A 24,119-nucleotide genomic window follows, 5' to 3' on the forward strand; every position below is an offset into this window, starting at 1 on the left:
CTGCTATCTGTGGAGTGCTGCATCATATTTGCTTTGTCTATAGTAGCGGCCGCATCTGAGAGCAGAGATGCGGTGCCATAGAGACGCATCTCCTACTGCGCACAGCCTGAAAGGGAACATTTTCGCAGAGCAGCGTGGTGCGCGCCAGAAGCACTGATATGTGTTTGAGCACTCCTGTGTGTCGGAATAACGGGGGAAGAGATGAGGAACGGGTACTAGGTGGGTATATTATGTTGAAAGAAATTGTGCGTACATGAATAAAAACAAGGGTATGGTGTAATAAAAGATGATAAATAATGGATAATAGAGGAGATGTGGAACGGGTATTTATTGAGTACACCATATTGTACGAATTAAGTTTGTGGATATGCATGGGGGGTATGGTATGATGGAATGGTAACAGTAGTATAAGTGACAGAGAGAGCAAAAGCCTAGATGAGTTATGACAGGATAAACATCCATGGTAGGAGCAGAAATAGCAGGGTGTAGAGGGTTATGAATCGATGCATGAATAGGTCAGGATTAAGCACCTGTAAGCGGTGAGAAAATAAACTGACTTTGTTCTATGCCACCTGGTGAGTGCCATCATTCATTCTTACCAAGAGATTGCTGCAAGCCTTATCGGATTGAGCACCACTAATTTGGGGCAATATACACGGGGCAGAGAACTGTAAATTGTGCACCTAAGCGTGGGTTCCAGGGAAGCTTAGGTAGCAGTGCCACCGGATTTTCTTATTGCATTGGTTTGGTAACTATTCCTGCATGTGGTGTACATAGCTAGTGAAAATCTTCAATCTCTCCAGTTATGTACTCAAAGAGATTGAACAGCAAGTCTTAAAGCAAGGTTTGTCCTTCTGCCCTACCAACAAAACTGACAGCTTTGACCTATTACTCGACCTCAACAGTTTCATCAGGAAAATAACCATTCAACGTTTCTTCACTTTTAAGGAAGGCAATGGACAACTGCATACCAACACCATTGACTCCACCCCCTCTATCTTGTCACCTCCACCCATACTGTTACGCCGAGCGCTCCGGGTCCCCGCTCCTCCCCGGAGCGCTCGCAGCGTTCTCTCATTCGCAGCGCCCCGGTCAGACCTGCTGACCGGGTGCGCTGCGATATTACTCCCAGCCGGGATGCGATTCGCGATGCGGGACGCGCCCGCTCGCGATGCGCATCTCGGCTCCCGTACCTGACCCGTTCCCCGTCTGTGTTGTCCCGGCGCGCGCGGCCCCGCTCCTTAGGGCGCGCGCGCGCCGGGTCTCTGCCATTTAAAGGGCCGCTGCGCCACTGATTGGCGAAGCAGGCCTAATCAGTATTCTTACCTGTGCACCCCCTACTTATACTTCACTTCCCCTGCACTCCCTCGCCGGATCTTGTTGCCATTGTGCCAGTGAAAGCGTTCCCTTGTGTGTTCCTAGCCTGTGTTCCAGATCTCCTGCCGTTGCCCCTGACTACGATCCTTGCTGCCTGCCCTGACCTTCTGCTACGTACGACCTTGCTCTTGTCTACTCCCTTGTACCGCGCCTATCTTCAGCAGTCAGAGAGGTTGAGCCGTTGCTGGTGGATACGACCTGGTTGCTACCGCCCAAGACCATCCCGCTTTGCGGCGGGCTCTGGTGAATACCAGTAGCAACTTAGAACCGGTCCACCAGCACGGTCCACGCCAATCCCTCTCTGGCACAGAGGATCCACCTCCAGCCAGCCGAATCGTGACAGTAGATCCGGCCATGGATCCCGCTGAAGTCCCACTGCCAGTTGTCGCCGACCTCACCACGGTGGTCGCCCAGCAGTCGCAACAGATAGCGCAACAAGGTCACCAGCTGTCTCAACTGACCGTGATGCTACAGCAGCTATTACCACAGCTCCAGCAACAATCTCCTCCGCCAGCTCCTGCACCTCCTCCGCAGCGAGTGGCCGCTTCCGGCTTACGATTATCCTTGCCGGATAAATTTGATGGGGACTCTAAGTTTTGCCGTGGCTTTCTTTTGCAATGTTCCCTGCACTTGGAGATGATGTCGGACCAGTTTCCAACTGAAAGGTCTAAGGTGGCTTTCGTAGTCAGCCTTCTGTCTGGGAAAGCTCTGTCATGGGCCACACCGCTCTGGGACCGCAATGACCCCGTCACTGCCTCTGTACACTCCTTCTTCACGGAGATCCGAAGTGTCTTTGAGGAACCTGCCCGAGCCTCTTCTGCTGAGACTGCCCTGCTGAACCTGGTCCAGGGTAATTCTTCTGTTGGCGAGTACGCCATCCAATTCCGTACTCTTGCCTCCAAATTATCCTGGAATAATGAGGCCCTCTGCGCGACCTTTAAAAAAGGCCTATCCAGCAACATTAAAGATGTGCTGGCCGCACAAGAAATTCCTGCTAACCTGCATGAACTTATTCATCTTGCCACCCGCATTGACATGCGTTTTTCCGAAAGGCGTCAGGAGCTCCGCCAGGATATGGACTTTGTTCGCACGAGGCGGTTTCTCTCCCCGGCTCCTCTCTCCTCTGGTCCTCTGCAATCCGTTCCTGTGCCTCCCGCCGTGGAGGCTATGCAAGTTGACCGGTCTCGCTTGACACCTCAAGAGAGGACACGACGCCGCATGGAGAACCTATGCCTGTACTGTGCCGGTACCGAACACTTCTTGAAAGATTGTCCTATCCGTCCTCCCCGCCTGGAAAGACGTATGCTTTCTCCGCACAACGATGAGACAGTTCTTGATGTCTACTCTGCTTCTCCACGCCTTACTGTGCCTGTGCGGATATCTTCCTCTACCTTCTCCTTCTCTGCTACGGCCTTCTTGGATTCCGGATCTGCAGGAAATTTTATTTTGGCCTCTCTCATCAACAGGTTCAACATCCCGGTGACCAGTCTCGCCAGACCCCTCTACATCAATTCTGTTAACAATGAAAGATTGGACTGTACCGTGCGTTACCGCACGGAACCTATCCTAATGTGCATCGGACCTCATCACGAAAAAATTTAATTTTTGGTCCTCTCCAACTGCACTTCTGAAATTCTTCTTGGATTACCGTGGCTTCAACGCCATTCCCCAACCCTTGATTGGTCCACAGGAGAAATCAAGAACTGGGGTACTTCTTGTCACAAGGACTGTCTTAAATCGGTGCCCAGTACTCCTTGCCGTGACCCTGTGGTTCCCCCTGTATCCGGTCTTCCTAAGGCTTATATGGACTATTCTGACGTTTTTTGCAAAAAGCAAGCTGAGACTTTGCCTCCTCACAGGCCTTATGACTGTCCTATTGACCTCCTCCCGGGTACTACCCCACCCCGGGGCAGAATCTATCCTCTGTCTGCTCCAGAGACTCTTGCCATGTCGGAGTACATCCAGGAGAATTTAAAAAAGGGGTTTATCCGCAAGTCCTCCTCTCCTGCCGGAGCTGGATTTTTTTTTGTGTCCAAAAAAGATGGCTCCCTACGTCCTTGTATTGATTACCGCGGACTTAATAAAATCACGGTAAAAAACCGCTACCCCTTACCTCTTATCTCGGAACTCTTTGATCGCTTACAAGGTGCCCACATCTTTACCAAACTGGACTTAAGAGGTGCTTATAATCTCATCCGCATCAGGGAGGGGGACGAATGGAAGACCGCATTTAACACCAGAGATGGACACTTTGAGTATCTGGTCATGCCCTTTGGACTATGCAACGCCCCTGCCGTCTTCCAAGACTTTGTTAATGAAATTTTTCGTGATCTCCTATATTCCTGTGTTGTGGTTTATCTGGACGATATTCTGATTTTTTCTGCCAACTTAGAAGAACACCGCCAGCATGTCCGCATGGTTCTTCAGAGACTTCGTGACAATCAACTTTATGCCAAAATGGAGAAATGTCTCTTTGAATGTCAATCTCTTCCTTTCCTAGGATACTTGGTCTCTGGCCAGGGACTACAAATGGACCCAGATAAACTCTCTGCCGTCTTAGATTGGCCACGCCCCTCCGGACTCCGTGCTATCCAACGTTTTTTGGGGTTCGCCAATTATTACAGACAGTTTATTCCACACTTTTCCACCATTGTGGCTCCTATCGTGGCTTTAACCAAGAAAAATGCCAATCCCAAGTCCTGGTCCCCCCAAGCGGAAGACGCATTTAAACATCTCAAGTCTGCCTTTTCTTCCGCTCCCGTGCTCTCCAGACCTGACCCATCTAAACCCTTCCTATTGGAGGTAGATGCCTCCTCAGTGGGAGCTGGAGCTGTCCTTCTACAAAAAAATTCTTCCGGGCATGCTGTGACTTATGTTTTTTTTTCTAGGACCTTCTCCCCGGCGGAGAGAAACTATTCCATCGGGGATCGAGAACTACTGGCCATTAAATTGGCGCTTGAGGAATGGAGGCACCTGCTGGAGGGATCAAAATTTCCAGTTATCATATACACTGATCACAAGAATCTCTCCTACCTCCAGTCTGCCCAACGACTGAACCCTCGCCAGGCTAGGTGGTCGTTGTTCTTTGCCCGTTTTAACTTTGAAATCCATTTTCGCCCTGCTGACAAGAACATTAGGGCCGATGCCCTCTCTCGTTCTTCTGATGCCTCTGAAGTAGAGGTCTCTCCGCAACACATCATTCCTCCGGACTGTCTGATCTCCACTTCTCCAGCTTCCATCAGGCAAACTCCTCCAGGGAAGACCTTCGTTTCTCCACGCCAGCGTCTCGGGATTCTCAAATGGGGACACTCCTCCCACCTCGCAGGCCATGTGGGCATCAAAAAATCCTTGCAACTCATCTTTCGATTTTATTGGTGGCCGACTCTGGAGACTGATGTTATTGATTTCGTGCGGGCCTGTACTGTCTGTGCCCGGGATAAGACTCCTCGCCAGAAGCCTGCTGGTCTCCTTCATCCTCTGCCTGTTCCTGAACAGCCTTGATCACAGATTGGTATGGACTTTATTACGGACTTGCCCTCATCCCGTGGCAACACAGTTGTTTGGGTGGTCGTTGATCGATTTTCCAAGATGGCACATTTTATTCCTCTTCCTGGTCTTCCTTCAGCGCCTCAGTTGGCAAAGCAATTTTTTGTACACATTTTTCGCCTTCACGGTTTGCCCACGCATATCGTCTCAGATAGAGGCGTCCAATTCGTGTCTAAATTCTGGAGGGCCCTCTGTAAACAGCTCAAGATCAAATTAAACTTCTCTTCTTCTTATCATCCCCAATCCAATGGGCAAGTAGAAAGAGTTAATCAGGTCCTGGGTGACTATTTACGGCATTTTGTTTCCTCCCGCCAGGATGACTGGGCAGATCTTCTACCATGGGCCGAATTCTCATACAACTTCAGAGTCTCCGAATCTTCTGCTAAATCCCCATTTTTCGTGGTGTACGGCCGTCACCCTCTTCCTCCCCTCCCTACTCCCTTGCCCTCTGGTTTGCCCGCTGTGGATGAAGTGACTCGTGATCTTTCCACCATATGGAAAGAGACCCAAAATTCTCTTTTACAGGCTTCATCCCGGATGAAAAGATTTGCTGATAAAAAAAGAAGAACTTCCCCCATTTTTGCTCCCGGAGACAAGGTATGGCTCTCCGCTAAATATGTTCGCTTTCGTGTCCCCAGTTACAAACTGGGACCACGCTATCTTGGTCCTTTCAAAATCAAGTGCCAGATCAACCCTGTCTCTTACAAACTCCTTCCTCCTCCTTCTCTCCGTATTCCCAATGCCTTCCATGTCTCTCTCCTTAAACCACTCATCCTTAACCGCTTCTCTCCCAAAGTTGTTTCTCCCACTCCAGTTTCCGGATCTTCTGACGTCTTTTCTGTGAAGGAGATTCTAGCATCCAAAACGGTCAGAGGTAAAAGATTCTTCTTGGTCGACTGGGAGAATTGCGGCCCTGAGGAGAGATCCTGGGAACCTGAGGACAACATCCTGGACAAAAGTCTTATCCTCAGGTTCTCAGGCTCCAAAAAGAGGGGGAGACCCAAGGGGGGGGGGTACTGTTACGCCGAGCGCTCCGGGTCCCCGCTCCTCCCTGGAGCGCTCGCAGCGTTCTCTCATTTGCAGTGCCCCGGTCAGACCTGCTGACCGGGTGCGCTGCGATATTACTCCCAGCAGGGATGCGATTCGCGATGGGGGACGCGCCCGCTCGCGATGCGCATCTCGGCTCCCGTACCTGACCCGTTCCCCGTCTGTGTTGTCCCGGCGCGCGCGGCCCCGCTCCTTAGGGCGCGCGCGCGCCGGGTCTCTGCCATTTAAAGGTCCGCTGCGCCACTGATTGGCGCAGCAGGCCTAATCAGTATTCTCACCTGTGCACTCCCTACTTATACTTCACTTCCCCTGCACTCCCTCGCCGGATCTTGTTGCCATTGTGCCAGTGAAAGCGTTCCCTTGTGTGTTCCTAGCCTGTGTTCCAGACCTCCTGCCGTTGCCCCTGACTACGATCCTTGCTGCCTGCCCTGACCTTCTGCTACGTCCGACCTTGCTCTTGTCTACTCCCTTGTACCGCGCCTATCTTCAGCAGTCAGAGAGGTTGAGCCGTTGCTGGTGGATACGACCTGGTTGCTACCGCCGCTGCAAGACCATCCCGCTTTGCGGCGGGCTCTGGTGAATACCAGTAGCAACTTAGAACCGGTCCACCAGCACGGTCCACGCCAATCCCTCTCTGGCACAGAGGATTCACCTCCAGCCAGCCGAATCGTGACACATACATATAGACTTATTTCCCAAGTCCACCTTTTTCCCCATTCATGCTAAAGGTAGCCACATATATACCTTTTCTACCATGGTCCAATCCGACTTTGATGCATTACTAAAGGATACCAATCACAAGAGATACTCCTCCAACTTGACTTATTCTGAAAGGGCAACCCTCAAATCCCTCTCATCCAACAATTCCATCATTATTGCTTCAGCAGACAAAGGAGGGGTTATTGTCATTCTGAATAGGAGTGATTATGTCACAGAAGCCACCAGACAACTCTCCGATTACTACAGACAAATCTCTTACAACCCCACCAAAATATTTCAAGAAGAACTCATCAAGCTGGTCAACCATGGTTTTCACACAATGTGTACTTTCCAAAGCAGAAAAGGATTAGATCATCACCGAACCATCTGTACCATTTTTTTTTTACTACCTTCCCAAAATTCACAAGTATCTCACCCAGCCTCTGGGTCGCCCCTCCATCTCTGGCATCAACTCCATCACCTCCAATCTATCCCATTACATCGATCTACTGCTACAAAAACATGTCACCAGTCTTCGTTCCCATATCAAAGATCCTACAGATTTAATCAAATCCATGTTACAGTTCAAATGGTCACCAGAGTATTCACTAGTCATTATGGATATTTCCTCACTATACACCGTCATTGATCACGAACTAGGCATCCAAGCTGTTTCTTTTTTTTCTTGCCAGAGACCCAGTCATGCCTACAGCTCAGAAGGAATTTATACTGGAGGGTTTAAGATACATTTTGACCCACAACTACTTCGAAATCTACCTACAGCATAAAGGCACTGCTATGGGGTCCAAAGTGGCTTTTTGTGGGCATGTTTGAAGAGAAACACATCTATACCCACCATATGTTCAGCAACTGCATGTACTACCGTCATTTTATAGATGACATCTACTTCATCTGGAAAGGTGATCGACTGTCTTTGGCCGAATTCCTGTCCTTTCTCAACAATAACACTTGGTGACTACAGTTTACCCAGACCATTTTTGACAACAATGCAGAGTTCCGCGATGTTATGGTCTCACACAGTAATAGCAACTCTCTGTCCACCAAAACTTACTTTAAACAGGTGAACAGTAATAGTTACCTGGACTTTGACAGCAGACACTACAAGAAGTGGCTATGCAATGTGCCTTATGGCCAACTAAAAAGGATCAGGAGGAACTGAACTGGAGAAGGAGACTACATCACCCAGAGCAAGATTCTCAAATCAAGATTCAAGGCCAAGGGTTACCCTCGCACCCTTGTGCAATCCTCCTACAACAGGGCACATGCAATGACACAGAAAGACTGTATGTTACCCAAATCTACGGCCACCGCTCCCAACCCTGACAGGTCTCTAAACTTCATCACCACCTATACTCGTGAACATCAAGAAAATCCTGTTTGACCACTGGCTGATCTTACTAAAAGACCAGTACCTGGGTCCACTTTTACCTATCAAACCATCCGTGACCTTCAGAAGGGGGCATATCATACAAAATATGGTAGCCCTGAGTAAACTCAAATCCAGTACCACCCAGTCCACCTCCTCCAATCTTCTGGCCATCACCGGTAGCTACAGATGTGGACTGTCCAGATGCAAGTGCTGTTCCATCATCACCCACAAATGCAGTTCCTTCACCTCCACCACCACCAAATCTTCATACCCCATCAAAACCCGACTTAATTGCAGTTCACAATGTCATCTACCTCTTACAATGTCCCTGTGGACTCCAATACGTAGGGTGCACCATCCGGTGTTTTAGGGAGCACATTAATAAACACTGGAGCAACACCGCCAATGGGTTCCTCCTACACAGTGTGTCCCGTCACATGGCTGAGTTCCACTCATGTGACTTTGGCCTCAACAAAGCCACCCCCATTGAGCAGATTAACAAAGATGTATCCCACAAATACAGTACGTTGAGACGCAGGGTGAACTACTGCATCACCTCCCGCCAAACCTTGGTTCCCGAGGTCTCAACAAAATGATTGAATGCAATCTGTGACTTTGACCCCCCCCCCATTGTGTTTTCTCCTGGCCTCCATCTCTTTTATATACTTACATTGTTTACCTTGCCACTATTTGCCCCTTAGCCCTTATCACCATCCCTCTAAACCACATGCAGGAAGTTACCAGTATCCCCATTCATGCATTCATAACCCTATACACCCTGACATTCTTCCATGACCATCCATTTCTGCTCCTACCATGGATATTTATCCTGTCATAAGTCATCTAGGCTTTTGTTCTCTCTGTTACTCATACTACTGTTACCATTCCATCATACCATACCCCCCATGCATATCCACAAACTTCATTCCTACAATATATTGTACTCAATAAATACCCGTTCCACATCTCCTCTATTATCCATTATTTATCATCTTTTATTACACCATACCCTTGTTTTTATTCATGTACACACCATTTCTTTTAACATAATATACCCACCTAGTACACGTTCCTCATCTCTTCCCCGTTATTCCAAGACACAGGAGTGCTCAAATACATATCAGCACTCCTGGCGCGCACCGCAGTGCACTGCAAAACTGGTCCCCTGCAGGGCTGTGCGCAGTAGATGTGTCCCTATGGCATCGAGCCTCTGCTCTCAGACGCGGCCGCCACTACCTTGGTGACATGTCCTTAGAGACAATTATTCTGCCCACGGTCCGGATGCACCACTGAGGTCCTTGGCTACCGATCATCCATTCAATACTTGTGTACTACACTGAAATGTAATTTCTGCATGTCACCACCTGTATTGTCTTCTCATCTTGATTCTACATGTCTTTATTTATGCTAATATTGATTAGTTGTTTTTTCTGCAAGTGTTTCAGCCACTATATTGTAGTTTGGCCCCTCCCCTTTTGTATGGGTGTACCCTGTATGTACTGTATAGCACTACCACTAGTCTGAAGAAGGGGGCGCCGTCCCCCAAAACGCGTTATCCGGTTTGCTTTGCTGTATTCTCAATAAAGCGGTCCAGCTTTGTTTCACATCACTTCTCTGGTCACATCTTTCTTTTCCACACTGGAAACCAGCAGCACCACCTCCTACGGATTTTTTGCATCATTCCACGTTACTCTCTCCAGCTTTAGCAAGTCCTTTCCTGAACCCTTGGCTCAGCAGCTGTCTCAAGCATTGTAACCCCGCTTGGTGGGTTGATACGCAAGTTTTTCACTCGCTCCAGGTGAGCCCCCAACTACCTACGAGCAACCTGTACCCACCTGCCTCTACTTCTTCATTCATTGTTTGTTTACGGTAACACACTAGGCGCCACCCCCTCCCCCTTCCGGTCTGTATTTTTTTCTCTCCAAACACAGTTCCTTTTGCAGATTCAGTCTTCCCAGCCTGGTGCAGGGCTACAATTTTGTTTCTCATGTCCTTCAACAGCGCTTTTGTCTTGGCCATATTGGAGTTTGGAGTGTGACTGTTTGAGGTTGTAGACAGGTGTCTTTAATACTGACTACAAGTTCAAGGAGACTCTTAAAGAAGAAGTTACAGGTCTGTGAGAGTCAGGAATCTTGCATGTTTGAAGGTGACCAAATACTTATTTTCCACCATAATTTGCAAATAAATTATATAGAAATCAGTCAATGTGGTTTTATGGATTTATTTTTTCTCATTAGGTCTCTCATAGTTGAGGTATACCTATGATGAAAATTACAGGCCTCTTTTATCTTCTTAAGTTGGAGAATTTTTACAATTGGTGGCGGACTTAACACTTTTTTCTCCACTGTACATACTAGATGGGAGAATATCTATATCAGTGGCTTGGCTGTATGAACTATAAATACAGCCCTGAAATTTGTTAAGTGGAGAGTTCATTGTGATGAATGACTATTCAGGTTACAACTATTACAAAATACAGTTAAAGAGTCATTAAAAACATGAACTTTACCTTTGCCTCTACAGTGGAGGGAATGGGAGTAATCTCCCCAATATATAGATTCTGCTTTTGAAAATATTGTGAAAAATGCTGCTGAACTTTGAAGCCCTCTGATGTCTTCCAAAAGTAAAAACATGGCAACTTTATGATGCAAACATAAAGTAGACATATTGTATTTGTGAATCAAAATATAATTTATTTGGAATGTCTATTTTCCTTACAAGAAGAGCTTCAAAGTTAGAAAAATGCAACATTTTCAATTTTTTCCTCAAATTTTGGAATTTTTCACCAAGAAATGATAAAAGTATCGAAATTTTTTTACCACTAACATAAAGTAGAATATGTCACGAAAAAACAATCTCGGAATCAGAATGAAAGGTAAAAGCATCCCAGAGTTATTATATGACAGTGGTCAGATGTGCAAAAAACGCTCTGGTCCTACAGTGAAAATTGGCCTGGTCCTTAAGGGGTTATAGCATTTAAGTAAAACATGTTCACGTCTTTCTGATCTCATACAATCTCTTTAACAGTCAGTAAACCTCATAGACAGGTTAAAAATAAGAATCAGTCATTAGAAGTATACTTCCCCCCCCCCCCCCCTTAAAAGTATGCTGGTCTGTCAGTGCTCAGGGTTTAAAAGACTGTCTTAACTCAATGAAGGAACAAATAGCGTTTGATGCCCTTGGAGTGCTTCAGGCGGTGTTGAAAAAACTAATGAGTGAGAGATTTATAGAGTGCTATAAAATACAGAATCTGTGTAAAGAGAACTGTCACAAATGAGGGAACATGCAAAGTGGCAGAGCCATTATCTCTCTTAACCTTAATGGTATTAAAGGTGCAGCATTATATAAATGGGTAAAAAAAGGCTGAGGAATCTACAGCATCCAACACATCAGATTATATTTTTCACAGATTTATCTAGCACAGTTTTTTGTCTTAGGGCCCTAATAAAAGGCCTGATGCACCCTCTAAACAATCGTTCATCTCGTAGATCAATGTTGGTTTATTGAGCCTATTATAAGGGGAGATGTGCAGCCCCCAAAAACTCTGCTGCCTACACCTGCTGGGGGTGGGCAGGGGGGAAAACTCTGCTGCCTAAACCTGCTGGAGGGGGGGTGGAGGGGGAAAACTCTGCTGATAACATCTACTGGGGGGGAGAGGAGGAAAAACTCTGCTGCCTAAACCTACTGTGGGGGGGGGGGGACTCTACTGCCTACACCTATTGAGGGGGAAAAACTCTGCTGCCTATACCTACTGGGGGAAGGGGAAGGGGGGGAAATCTGCTGCCTACACCTACTGTGGGGAGACCCTGCTGCCTACACCTACTGGGAGGAGGGGGGAAACCTCTGCTGCCTATACCTACTGAAAAGGGGGGGAAACTCTGATGCCTAAACATACTGAGGGGAGGGGAAAAAAACTATGCTGCCTACACCTACTGTGGGGGGATCCTGCTGCCTACACCTACTGTGGAGGGATCCTGCTGCCTACACCTACTGTGGGGGGACCCTGCTGCCTACACCTACTGTGGGGGATCCTGCTGCCTACATCTACTGTGGGGGGATCCTGCTGCCTACGCCTACTGTGGGGGGACCCTGCTGCCTACACCTACAGTGGAGGGATCCTGCTGCCTACACCTACTGTGGGGGGACCCTGCTGCCTACACCTACTGTGGGGGATCCTGCTGCCTACACCTACTGTGGGGGGATCCTGCTGCCTACGCCTACTGTGGGGGGATCCTGCTGCCTACACCTACTGTGGGGGGACCTTGCTGCCTAAACCTACTGTGGGGGGACCTGCTGCCTACACCTACTGTGGGGGGGATCCTGCTGCCTACACCTACTGTGGGGGGATCCTGCTGCCTACACCTACTGTGGAGGGACCCTGCTGCCTACACCTACTGTGCGCAGATCCTGCTGCCTATAATTACTGTGGGGGGACTCTGCTGCCTACACCTACTGTGGGGGAACTCCGCTGGCTACACCTACTGTGGGGAACTCTGAACACGGGGACAAACTACTAAACTAAGAGGAGGGCTACCTATATAGGGGGTTTTCAAAAAGGGGCAGCTATCTGGGGGATTTACCTACAGGGGGCATGACTACCTATCTTGGGGGCATTAACTACCTGGGGCATCATCTACTAGGGGCCACTACCTCCTGGGGACATTACCTACCTGTAACTTCCGTAAGCAACACCTTATTTTCTGACAAAATACTTACAAAATACTCTGGATCCACCAGATGGCTACCTACTTGACTACCTGGCTAACTAACTTTATACCTGGATGCCTAACTACTTACCTTCATACCTGGATATCTAACTACCTATATACCTGGCTAACGACCTAGCTAGCAGCCTACCTACATACCTGGCTAGTCACCTACCTACTTATCTGGCTTCCTATTCTACCTACCTAGTTACCTATTTACCTGGCTAACCACCTACTTTTACTGTGCAGGACACCAAGGAGAGCATTATTACAGTTTGTGGGCCTTTAGAAGGGACGATTGTGTAGAGGAGAGGAGGGCACTGGAAAAATGCAGAGTCTAACAAGTTTGTCCTGCAGATGTTCAGAGATCGACATGCCGGTCTGATCCGGACGGAGAATTTAAGGAATGAGGACACCGCTGATCAGAAAATACATAATTGTGAGTCCCTAGATGTAACTCTAAGCACTTATATGGTATACACATCCTGTGTACAGCTGATATCTACCGCCTTATGGTCCTGTATATAATCACTTATTTTGTATACAGATCTCTGTACAGCTGGTATCTACCGCCATATGGTCCTGTATATAATCACTTATTTTGTATACAGATGTCTGTACAGCTGGTATCTACCACCATATGGTCCTGTATATAATCACTTATATTGTATACAGATCTCTGTACAGCTGGTCCACTATATGGGCACTGTATATAGTATACTGGTCTGTGTATAGTGGTTTTATTCAGTACAGTATGGCAGTTTTATACAGTTATTGGTAGTATATATTTACTCCTGGTATACTGGTTACTTACTGGTATTATTGGTCATGAAAAATTATTTTACATACCTTAAAGTTTTTCTTATGTATAAAATGTTGTTTATTTTGTGTGTAGGGGTTGTCACGGATCGGCAGGCTGGAGGTGGATCCTCTGTGTCAGAGAGGGTTTGGCGAGGACCGTGTCGGTGGACCGGTTCTAAGTAGCTACTGGTTTTCACCAGAGCCCGCCGCAAAGCGGGATGGTCTTGCAGCGGCGGTAGCAACCAGGTCGTATCCACCGGCAACGGCTCAACCTCTCTGACTGCTGAGATAGGCATGGTACAAGGGATAAGGCAAAAGCAAGGTCGGACGTAGCAGAAGGTCAGGGCAGGCAGCAAGGATCGTAGTCAGGGGCAACGGCAGGAGGTCTGGAACACGGGCTAGGAACACACAAGGGAACGCTTTCACTAGGCACAAGGGCAACAAGATCCGGCAAGGGAGTGCAGGGGAAGTGAGGTATAAGTAGGGAGTGCACAGGTGGAAACTAATCAAGCTAATTGGGAAGATTGGGCCAGGCACCATCATTGGTGCACTGGCCCTTTAAATCTAGAGAGCTGGCGCGCGCGCGCCAGAGCATGACAGCCGGGGACCGGGACAGGTAAGTGACTTGGGACGCGATTCGCGAGCGGGCGCGTCCCGCTGCGCGAATCGCATCCCCGACGGCCATGTCAGTGCAGCGCTCCCGGTCAGCGGGACTGACCGGGGCGCTGCAGGGAGAGAGATGCCGTGAGCGCTCCGGGGAGGAGCGGGGACCCGGAGCGCTCGGCGTAACAGTACCCCCCCCTTGGGTCTCCCCCTCTTCTTGGAGCCTAAGAACCTGAGGATAAGACTTTTGTCCAGGATGTTGTCCTCAGGTTCCCAAGATCTCTCCTCTGAGCACTCAAGTACAAAGGGTCCAAGATAACGTGGTCCGAGATTAAAACTGGGGACACGGAAGCGGATATACTTGGTGGAGAGCCACACAAAAACAGGAGGAGTTCTTCTTTTTTCTTCGGCAAGCTTCTTCACCCGGGATGAGGCCAGCATGAGGAATTTCAGAGTCTTTTTCCAGATGGTGGCGAAGCCCCGGGAAACCACATCAACAGCGGGTACACAAGAAGGCGTGGGGGTGGGGAGGGAGGGAAGAGGGTCAAGCCCGGCACGGGGCAGAGTGTCAACAGGACGGGAGCCGTGAGGAGGAGACACAGCATAGTCCAGACAGGCCTTGGGGAGGCCAGGTAAAGGGGGAGACACAGAGGCTTGACTGACGGGACTGGGAGCAGACGTGAGGCACTTCCTGTGGCAAGAGGCACCCCAGCTCCCGATCTCCCCGGTGGTCCAGACAAGGGCAGAAGATGGGGGTTGGAGCCATGGCAGACCGAGGAGGACTTCAGAGGAGCATTTGGGCAAAACAAAAAGTTCCATGCTGAAGAGCAGGGGTTCTGTGCGGTAACGCACAGTGCAGTATAGAAGTAAATCTTCTTTCTTCCTGCGGCGAGTCCTCTCTTCAGGGGTCAGGCGGGACCGATCCACTTGCATAGCTTCCTCGGCGGGAGGCACAGGGGTGGATTGCAAAGGATACTGTAAGAGAGGTGCTCCGGGCGGTGTGGCACATGGCAGGGCCTTCCCAGGCAGGAGACCACGGCAGAGTCTAGAGTCCCCATCAAATTTGTCCGGCAGGGACAAGCAGGGGTTAGGAGCGGCCGGATCTACTGTCACGGATCGGCAGGCTGGAGGTGGATCCTCTGTGTCAGAGAGGGTTTGGCGAGGACCGTGTCGGTGGACCGGTTCTAAGTAGCTTCTGGTTTTCACCAGAGCCCGCCGCAAAGCGGGATGGTCTTGCAGCGGCGGTAGCAACCAGGTCGTATCCACCGGCAACGGCTCAACCTCTCTGACTGCTGAGATAGGCATGGTACAAGGGATAAGGCAAAAGCAAGGTCGGAAGTAGCAGAAGGTCAGGGCAGGCAGCAAGGATCGTAGTCAGGGGCAACGGCAGGAGGTCTGGAACACGGGCTAGGAACACACAAGGGAACGCTTTCACTAGGCACAAGGGCAACAAGATCCGGCAAGGGAGTGCAGGGGAAGTGAGGTATAAGTAGGGAGTGCACAGGTGGAAACTAATCAAGCTAATTGGGAAGATTGGGCCAGGCACCATCATTGGTGCACTGGCCCTTTAAATCTAGAGAGCTGGCGCGCGCGCGCCCTAGAGAGCGGAGCCGCGCGCGCCAGAGCATGACAGCCGGGGACCGGGACAGGTAAGTGACTTGGGACGCGATTCGCGAGCGGGCGCGTCCCGCTGCGCGAATCGCATCCCCGACGGCCATGTCAGTGCAGCGCTCCCGGTCAGCGGGACTGACCGGGGCGCTGCAGGGAGAGAGACGCCGTGAGCGCTCCGGGGAGGAGCGGGGACCCGGAGCGCTCGGCGTAACAGGGGTGGTGGAGGGATTTGGGTGGAATAGGGGCAGAAGTGCGACCAGCGGCAGAACATCGCAGGGGGCCCTTGCTTTTTTTGGTCCAGGGGCCCTAAGTGTTGTCAGTCCTCCCCTGGGCTGATCGCTGGCCTTAAAACAATGGGCAATAAGGACTTGTTCAGCCTATAATTGTTTTGTGTTGTAGAACCATTACATAAAAGGCGTGGATGTCTGTGTGATGCAACTTCTCAACCCTTTAATGACCTAAAATCTGTCACAGGTGAGTGTTTGTTAACATTTTATCCAGTACTGACAATCCTCAGTGAACTAGACAAATCAATGGCACTAATGCAATCCACATGCCAGTGTAGTCTGCATTAAGAACACTGCAGCTTATTAAGTCTAAATTATAGTACCAGTTTCTTTGAAGAGAGCGATTAAAATTTTCTATGTAATTGAATTATGTATTTTCAAATGCGTATATTTTTAGTTTGTAGTCAAGCTAAGGATAAGCTTAACAGAGGAGCTGTCTGCTCTCCTGACATAACTGCATTAATAAATACTGGTATTTTCCATAAAATAACAATGCTGGATTATCTTTTTTAGATTGTTTCACTGTACCATTCTTCTTAGTCATTTTTTAAAGCTCTCATAACTGGATGTTACCATTCTCCTTGTTAATAGGGTGTATCACTAATACTCTATTAGGGTGTGTTCACACAGGCAGATCATCTGTGAGTTTCCCTCTATGGGTTTTTAGCAGCAGCAGATTAGGTTGACTTTAATGGAGTCTGCTGCAGATTTTCCACGCCTAAATCCCACGTGTGAACGTACCCTTATGCTCTACAACCGATGCTAACAGTGTTAGACTGTGTAGAGATATCTTCGATTAACAAGCAGAGTGGTAATGCCCAGTAATCAATATTAATACTTTTTCAGGAGGAAAAACAGAGGACTGGCCCAAGTGGTTAGATAAGATTCATGCCAGGAGAGATGTGAGGTTTCAGTCTGTATAATTTGGTTTAGGCTTCTCTGCAGGATTTCAGCACTGTGGGTCTGGACAGCTATTACAGTATTCCAGATGTAGATATAAATGCATTGGGCTTATCTCTTCAGTGATTGAGTTTACCTAGCGCAGCCCTGTCTATATCTCAGTCTGCCAGAAGCGAGTTGGAGAAACACAAAAACAGAATTTGTTTTCTTAACCTTCCTCTATAGATTATTTGGCTCATTCTTCAGCTGGAAAATAAAAAATCCTGAAATAGCAGGGGATGAAACAGTAAAAGAGCAGTGTCTCGCGTTCCATACAGTTACTCTCTGCTTTATGGTAGAAATAGTCTTACAAGTTGTTGATAGATGTATAGTGGAATCAAAGCTTACATTTTAGGCAATAAATATTTCCAGTCTTTAAACTTTGTAAATAGAGGAGTGAATAGATATCAATACATAAGTATCTTAACATAAGGCATTGTGCTTCACCTTACTAAAGAGCAAAGCCACTCCTATAGGGTGGGAAAACTGGCAAAACAACACTTACACAAGCACAGATTGGGTAGTTTTCACACAATTGTAAAACAGAAAACACTGTCGGCTTCACCTGATGATGTGGGAGTGTGTCCAGCCTTCTCCAGCACTGTTCTCAATAACACCGGTTCTTTGTGGTCACAGTAACAAGAGTCCAACCATAACTGTAGCTTTAGCAAGATTGACTCACTGAACATAAATATTGAAGTTAGTACATGCATTTATTCAGTTGAAGCAGCAGCCGCAGTGAAACGGTCATTGTCCTGTTATTCCACCACCTCCCGTGCCGATGCAGCTCCTTTTATGAATAAACGCATGGACTAACTTTAGTATTCGAGTGCCGTGAGTTATTCTTGCTGAAGCTACAGTTACAGATTAGGTAGCTCTGTTCTAAGTAAATGTCCTGATCTTGGGTTAGGGTTTTCACACATATAGGAAACAGAGTGGTGATTGGGGTTTAGGGTCTTGAATGGGGTAACCTAATGCAAGATGGTGGGAGGGCAGCTACAGCTAATGACTGAGGATTAGGGATCGACCGATTATCGGTCTGGCCGATATTACCGCACCGCCCACCACTGCACCACCCACCACCACACCGCATCGCACCCCCCCCACGCGCCGCACCCCCCACAGCCGCACCGCCCCGGCCAGAGACCACCGCCGCCGCTGCCCCATTGCCTCTCCCATCCCTGGTTTTATAATTACCTACTAGGGAGGGAGGGGGGTTAATCTGGGGGGTACTGCCTTCCTACAAGGGGGAGGTTAATCTAGGGGTACCCCCTCCCCCAGCAGGTATGTAGTACCCCCAGATTAACCCCTCCCCGTAGGCAGGTAGTGCCCCCCATACCGTATGGGGGGCACTAACTGCCTACTGGGGGGTTAATCTGGGGGTACTACATGCCTGCTGGGGGAAGGGGTTAATCTGGGGGTACTACATACCTGCTGGGGGAGGGGGTTAGTCTGGGGTACTACCTGCCTACTGGTGGGAGGTGGTTAATCTGGGGGTACTACATGTCTGCTGGGGGGAGGGGGTTAGTCTGGAGGTACTACCTGCCTACTGGGGGGTTCTAATATGGGGCTACTACCTGCCTACTGGGGGGGAAGGGGGTAATCTGGGGGTACTACCTGCCTACTGGGAGAGGGTTAATCTGGGGGTACTACCTGTCTACTGGGGGGGGGGTTCTAAAATGGGGCTGCTACCTGCCTACTGGGGGGGAGGGGTAATCTGGGTAGTACTACCTGCCTAATGGGAGTTAATCTGGGTCCATAATCACAATCGCACATGGTTGGGGGAACAGTGACCTACCTACATATCTGGCAACCTGCTCTGTTACTGAGTGGAACACCAAGGGGGGCATTATTAAAGGCCTATAGATGATGAGATTGTGTAGTGTTAAGGAGAGCACTGGAAAAATGCTGGAGTCTAAGATGTTTGTTCTGCAGATGAAGAGAGATGAAGTTTTGGCTGGAAGAAGACATCATGGCAGTCTGAGTCGGACGGGGTAAGAAAAGGAAAGAGGACGACGCTGATCAGAAAAGACGTGACCTGTGAGTTCCTTCATGTAGCTGTATATAATCTCTACATAGTCCTTTATATAATAACTTATATGGTATATATCCTGTGTACAGGCTTTGCGTGCGTAAGGTGGGGAGGGGGTGGAGGGGGGCCTCCGTGTCTATTTTGCTTGGGGCCCCCAAATTCCTTCAAACGGCCCTGCTCAGGAGGACCCCTGGACAGGCAGGAGGAGAGAAGCGGGTGGCGGCGGTGGTCTCTGGCACCGCAAAAGCCGCTGCAGTTCATTGATTTAAAGCGCCCGCTTTAAATCAATAAATAGCCAATAACTTTTACCGGAATATCGGTATAAGTTATCGGCTATCGGCCCTAACCTCCACAGAGTATCGGTATCGGCCCTAAAAAATCGATATCAGCCGATCCCTATTGAGGATACGCACTTCAGTCAGGCAGTCAAAGATCTACAGATGCAAAGAAACCAAACATCTCTACAATGCTGGAATGGTTGCGAAACCTAAGCGAGGAGTTCATCATGATACCATAAATGATATGTAACCTTATTTATGGTAGGTCAATCAAATTTTAGTGTACAAGTAAAAACCCAAAATAATTGGTATCAACACAATCATAACAAACGAAATGTGCAAAAGAAGTAAAAAAAATATATAATAACAACATGGTATTTAGAAGAACTACAACTTGACAAGAAAAAAAAAAACCCTCATACAGCTTCATTGATATAAAATCTAAATGTTATATGCTCAATGCGAGAATAACAATAGTTTGTAACAGTTTTTTAAATAGTGTTTTTAATTGATTGGGTAAAAGTAGTTAAACATAATATAATATACAAACTGCATATCACTGTAAGGATACTGATCCAGAAAATAAATCTTGTTATTTGTACCCCATGGTGAAAATTGTATAAACAATACCCCCAAAAAAACAATGGTGAAACTCTGGTTTTCATTAATGCAGACAAGTTTGTTTTAGCACCTTATAGGTACTCAAAAATACAATTTGTACCATATGGCCATGTCAACATAAACGTATTAAAAAAGCATGGCTCTTGGAATCAAAAAATAAAAAACCTAAAAAAAAAAATGCTTGGTCATTAAGGATCAACATTGGCTGCTCACTAAGGTATTAACTACCGTATATGGCATTCAAGCTACACATGAGCAGAACTTGCACTGCACATTACAGGCTCAGCAGCCCAGATGCCTCATCATAGACAATGCTAATAATCTCATTACCGCTCTGATTAAACTCTTTAAAGTTGAAAAAGAGATTAAACAGTGTGCATTCTCCAATCTAGTGCAACAAGACAGCAGCACTAGGACCGCTCGGCTTCTGCCAAGGTCAGGGGTGAGTAGGCTGCAATTCATCATCTCATACTGGAGTCTGCACAATCCCGTGGAGCTCCGCCAGGGGCCTAAGCGAACTGCCAGCCTCATCTCCTGTGCTCTGGCAACTCTTGCTCTACACTCTGCAGGAGCCAAATGAAGAAATAAGATTCTGCTGCTGTTTCCTAGGGCTGAGGAAGGGGCTGAGCTCACATTTAACTCTTTCGGGCCATGTGCAGTTAATCATGTTGCTCCCTTCATGTTATATGTTGCAGACATGTTTAGGAAATGTTGGTGGGGCTGTTTCCCAATGAATGGAACAGTTGCAGAAATATTTTCTGCAAATTTGTTGTGAGTAAATATCCAAAGAGGTTGCAAAGGATGAAATCATGTTCAAGCTACCTTGCCACACAGGGCAGGTGATCAAAAATGTTTGCATGGAGAAGAAAGGGCACCATGACATATTGGCCCTCATTTACTAAGCCAAAACCCATTCGTTTTTTTCCAAGTTATTTTGGTGCACTGTGTCTGAGATGTGTGCGACAGTGTGCACCAGGAAAATTCGACTAATCAGACATTGCATTGTAAAAAGCCAAAAAAGGTGTGTGGCCTGTCACAAAGGGGGTGTGGTTTCACAACCCGACCTATCTGCTATTGAATTCACAGAAAATCCTGCGAATAAATGTCTGGAAATTTTCACCTAGAAAAAGCTGGTCATCATATACAAGAAGTTATCAGTGTTGTTGTGCCCAGAACAAGACTGTACATCAATGACCAACTTATTGCCAACTATAAAATCTAAGATATCATTCAACAGTTTATAAAATAAAATAAACAGTTAACAAATAAATACAATCTACATGCACATGCTGCAGAAATCACCCCACTGAAATTTCTGGAACATGTCTGCAACATACACTATAACTTGAAGGGAGCAACATGATTAACTGCACATGGCCCCGAAAGAGTTAATTGTGAGCTCCGCCCCTTCCTCAGCCCTAGGAAACAGCAGCAGAATCTTATAATATATTTGTTACAGCCTTTACAATACTATACCTCAAACAGTACAGTCCATCAAATGCAAGTCACCAGAGCAACCTGTGCACGGACACTGTATGTATAAGCAGGGAATGCATCTGTGAAGCTGTTAGATTATACACACCGCACTGAGGTATACTATAGGGTGCAAGTGAGTTGCAGATCAGTCCAATACTTGTAATGCATTGTTGACAGGTCCCAGCTTATAGAGACATTCAACATGGGCTACTCAGGGTCTACAAAAGGTGCAATAATATGTGACTTGACTTATCCCTGTAGCTTGTGATTCCCTTTCATTGTCTTCTTTGGTACAGAAAGGTTAAGAGAAACCACAAGAAGACATTTTAATAAGACCTCACAATCTGTTTCTCATAATGACACTGCGCCACATTGGTTTTGTTAATAAAGCTATTGTATCAGACAAAGATCTTGTTTTGTGGATGTCTGAGATCCTCTTTAATCTCTCTTTGTTTTCTCGGCAGATATATAGATTCCAGCTTGTATGTAATTACTGTTAAATTACCCATTAGCTCACAGAGGCAGAAAGGTACAGTAAATGGCTTATTATTGATAGGACTGATTTTTAACCTCAGATTGAGTCTTTCTTGGTGCAGAAAAACCTGAGGACCTCCTTTTTAACCTCTTTGCCCCTGGAGTTTTTATTACTTAAAGGGGTTATCTAGGAATGGAAAAACAGATTTAATTTCTTTCAAAAATGCTCCCTGTCTGTCTCCAGGTTGGGTGTGGTATTACAACTTGGTTGCATTCACTTCAATGGAATTGAGCTGGAGAACCACATCCAACCTGGAGACAAACAGGGAGTGGTTTTTGAAAGAAGTTATTCCTTAATTGATTTTTGAATAAACCCTTAAATAATGGCAATTCAAGGCAAAACAGCTTGAAAGAATGAAAGTCACCTTCATTCAGAATTCTTCTTGCTTCCAGGCATCACCAGTGGCATACAATGATGGGAGTTGCAGTCTTTTGCTGCCAGTTACTTTGATGTAGAAAATAGTAAAGCTATCAGAATGCAAGGTAACAGTGTACATTCCAGTCTACCGTGTGTTCACATCACAAAAACCCCTATCTACATGTTCTATTAGGACAACTGTTATCAGAGAGGATGCAATGTATGATCCTGCTCTGTGGTCACAAATGTCCTACTAGCACACATGGATAGGGGATGCTGTTAGAGGTGAGGAAAACTACAGTAACCTTGGCTGAAACCAAATCATTGATCAGTATAATTGGGTAATTTAAGTTCCTTTTTCAAAGTATTTTAGTTGCCTGGGAAAGTCCAGGATGACAGTCTGAGGTCTGTATTCATCTTTTATGGGCACATAAAGCACTTCAAAAACAGAAAAAAGAATTTAGCCAGACTAAACTAATCGATAACTGATCCAACAGATTTGGTTTCAGCCAAGGTTACAGTAGCTTCACTAACCTCTGGTTGTTGTAATGAGGACCTCTGAAAGACCTTATCATTGATATTGTTTAAACCAGATTGGAGAGTTACTACAATCAGAGGCTTTGGTGGACCCCTACTACACAGGGGAGAGAGGGGTTATAAACAAAACCTTGTTTACAAAGAGGTTCTGATGATGAGTCTTTAAAGGGAGTTTACCAGCAGGTCTGAGCATGTTATAGCCTTATAGGGCACGTTACTGTGACCATAATGGTACCTTTATTATGCCCTTCTGAAGTGCCGTAATCTAGGAAAAGTATGTTTAGCTATTTATTTATTATGTACACTAACAATCGTGCGATCCTACATGTGACCCTACCCTAAATGCTGTGGCTTTTACTAGAGCGTAGAGGCAGCATTTTTATAAAATGAATGTAAGAAGCCCTTTTGGGTCTCCACCTCTCCTGGTCGTATCCTTAGCTACAGAGATTTATGGGGAAAAATTAATAAATAATTTTTGTAAGGAAAACATGGAGTGTTCTCTTTGTAAGGAAAACATTTCATGTTACAAACCCTTAGTGATTTATTGTATCTGGGCCATTGTAGGTCACTTGTCAACACAACGTTCTTAAAAGTGACGTGCTGTACAACAAGTGAAGTAATACCCACTGAGCAGAGCTGTCACTCAACCTTCTTTTTCAACAACTTTTAGTATTGCACTGCCAAGAAGCTCAGTAGTGACTGGCGTCTGTAATACTTTGCTGAAACATGTACTTTACACTGGTGAGAATAGCCAAGTTCAATTTATATTGAGATAACACACAGCTGTAATGTTATGCACTCCGGCCGCACACACTGGCCGTGAGCGCATGGTCCCGTTACCTGCTGCTGGCGGGGCTGTGACTCTCTTAACGGGACGCGCCCACATGCAAGCCCCAGTCCGTCACTCACTTGGTGCTTCTCCTGCCCCAGCCTCTGCCCCTCTGCTCCGACGCGCGTGTCCCCATCCCCTAGGGCACTCGCACGCCGGAGATTTAAGATTTAAAGGGCCAGTGCGCTCATTAGTGTAATTCACCTGTGGCTCATTGATAAATTCCTCCACCTCCCTGCTGGATCTTTGTTGCCTTGTGCCTGAGAGAAAGCATTTCTGAGAGTTGCCTTACCATGTATCAGATCCTTTGCTCTGTGACTTGACCTTGCTCCTCTGCCACCTGCCTACTGACCTCCTGCTACATCCTGACTATGCTACTGTGCCGCCTTCCTGTACCTTCTGCTATCCTGACTACGAGCTGTGCCCTTCTGTGCCTCGCATCTCCTCA

General features: G+C 47.2%; 1 protein-coding gene across 4 annotated transcripts in view; it reads right to left on the minus strand.

Annotated features, from left to right (window-relative positions):
• GRIP2 (glutamate receptor interacting protein 2) overlaps positions 1–24,119 on the minus strand; it is a 528,084-nt gene that overhangs the window by 315,586 nt on the left and 188,379 nt on the right. The window lies entirely within an intron of this gene.

Source organism: Hyla sarda, chromosome 6 (assembly GCF_029499605.1).
Source record: "Hyla sarda isolate aHylSar1 chromosome 6, aHylSar1.hap1, whole genome shotgun sequence".
Taxonomy (NCBI): domain Eukaryota; kingdom Metazoa; phylum Chordata; class Amphibia; order Anura; family Hylidae; genus Hyla; species Hyla sarda.